The sequence below is a fragment of the Anguilla anguilla genome, chromosome 5 (genome assembly GCF_013347855.1).
Source record: "Anguilla anguilla isolate fAngAng1 chromosome 5, fAngAng1.pri, whole genome shotgun sequence".
NCBI lineage: Eukaryota > Metazoa > Chordata > Actinopteri > Anguilliformes > Anguillidae > Anguilla > Anguilla anguilla.
The window spans coordinates 22,982,352-22,984,984 of NC_049205.1; positions in this window are offsets into that span (position 1 = coordinate 22,982,352).

The window sequence follows — 2,633 nt, forward strand, 5'->3', positions numbered from 1 at the left end:
GCTATCCAATGTTTCCTAAATTCTTACAAGTAGCTTTAGTCATTATCTTGCGCCAGCTTCTATAGGCTAACGGTAACGTTACCTACCGGACCGAAGTGCAACGCTGATCGTGGAGTTTAATTTGACAGCCGTCTATACTGTTATACAGTCGGTCTGTTGTGTCGTTTGCAAGGTAGCTAATGTTAAACACAGCGAAAATTCCAAAGGCGGAACTGTATAAATTGTGGGTGTATTTTCTTTGGACTTCTGAAATATAAATGAATTTCCAACAAACATTTTACAGATGCAAAAGCATCTGGTCCATTGCAATTACTGAGTTTACCAGTGCTTTCTTTCTTCTTAATGATGTTCCAAACAGTTGATTTTGGCAACCCTACAGTTTGACCTTAGTCTGACATTTTTTTTCTTATTTCTCAGCCTCATTATGGTTTCCTTTCATTGGCACAACTCTGGTCCTCATGTTGACAAATGCTAATAAGAGACTGTAAAAGAAATGGGGGGACTACATACATAAAGTACTATCATTTCTACATGGTGAAACCAAAACCTATAAAAATACCCTTTATTAAAAGCAGAGCATCTGTACTTTAACCACATGTGAACTGTCTGAATACAAATGTAAAATTGTACAGAGCCACATCAAGAAAAAAAAAGGCTTTGCCCCAAACATTATGGAGCTCACTGTACATAGTAAGTGGATTTGACTTTTCCTGTGCGAGGACAGCCTAAACTAACCTGAATCGCCGCTATGCATATAACAATAAATATAATTTCTAATTTATGAATAATTTATTTGGCAAATGTCATCTGGAAAATCACAATGGATTACAATTTCAATAACAAAAAGAAACGGTTTCTTCATAACAAAGTCAATAAACTGTTATATCCACCATATATCATCTAAAAATCTTTTGATGCATGTACTAGGCTGCATATTAGTTTAACTCACACACACACACACACACACACACTACCACTTCCCATTACTCAGTAGGACCAGGCTCTCTCTATCATGCTGAGGGAAACACACCATCTAGTGGTTTCCAATAAATAATTTGCAAAGTACTACTGGTTTCCACAGACGCAGACATTCTAGGACCTTGACAGTCATTTTATTCTGTTTCAAGCATTGTGATAACATGCTCTCTTTTTTTACCATGATCCCATATTTGGCACACTCAAAGCAGGAAAAATCTTTATGTTTTTCAATCTTGTAGTGCAACTCGGCCACAAAACCACACAATGGAAATGCGTTTATGTATGTATGCTTCTAGTTTTATTTCATTTCATTTTGAGTTTGAGTTCTTTTACTTCACCATTATGCTTTACACATGATGTCACCAGCAAGGCCAATTTCAATTGTATCCAAGAAATTTAACAGGGTCATAGGATGCACCCTTTTCCATCTCTGCCTCTCAGGACATACCCCATCATAACCACCAAATGATTCCTCTCTGTACCAGAACCAAGTCAAATAATAGTATGATACATACTTTTTTTCCCCTGTATGTCAGCAAGGTGAGGATTAATTGAAATTGGATGAAAAACACATTTTCAACATACAAAAGTGCCAAATTACTCATATGTACAAAGAAGTCTATAAGGCATTCATTCAAACTGCAAAATCTATGCCTGCCATTAATTGTATTGGTATCAAAATTAAGCCAAGTTACATGAAACAATTTTGGCTGTCTTACCTCACATTAAACAAGCTGTATTCCAAAGCAATGCTACCCAATTTTTCCTAAATTGTTTCAAGTAACTTGGCCCTGTGTGTACACACATACAGTACATTAATGGGGGAAACGTGAGGATAGGTTTGTAAGAATCAAGATTGATTTAATAAGCCTCAATATGCCAAATTTTTATCTGTATTTATGTATTTATCTGCCCAGCCTTTCTGTAGCATGAATGATTGTGTGTCTTGGTACACGTGTGTTTGTAAATGTGAATATATATGTACAGTATTTATATTACAATCAGTATTTATTTTAAGTTGCAAATATACAAGAACTTGTAAATTTTGGAAAATAAACTTAACCAAGTAAAAACCTTTCTTGCTTTCTGTAGGTATTCGCCAGAAGTTTTATACATTCATTTAACTGTCTTGCATGAGGCCATTTTTGTTATTTGACTTTTATGTGACTAAGTTTGAATAACCATTGTCAGATGGTAAGATTAAAAAACACAGGGCCAAGTTACTTGAAACAATTTGGGAAACATTGGGTAGCATTGCTTTGGAATACAGCTTGCTTAATTTGTGTGAGGTAAGATAGCCAATTTTATTTTATTTTATTGTAATTTTGTGCCATTTCGATATTGATACCTTTAACGGCAGGCCTAGAATTTGCCCGTTTTAATTCATGACTTACAGACAGTGCTTTGTACATGTGAGTAACTTGGCATTTGTATGTTGAAAACATGTTTTTCATAAGATATAAGATATCATTTATTATTATCTCCGCCAGGCAAGAGCCTGGTTATTATCTCCGCCAGGTGAGAGCCTGGAAGGGGATTAGGCTCGGTCCACACCGCCTACCTCGCATGTGCGATACGGTCGTGGGACCTCTTGCTTTTCCCATGCGCCCATGTTAACAGGTTAGAGCAGCCACACAGCCTGTGTGAGACGCTGA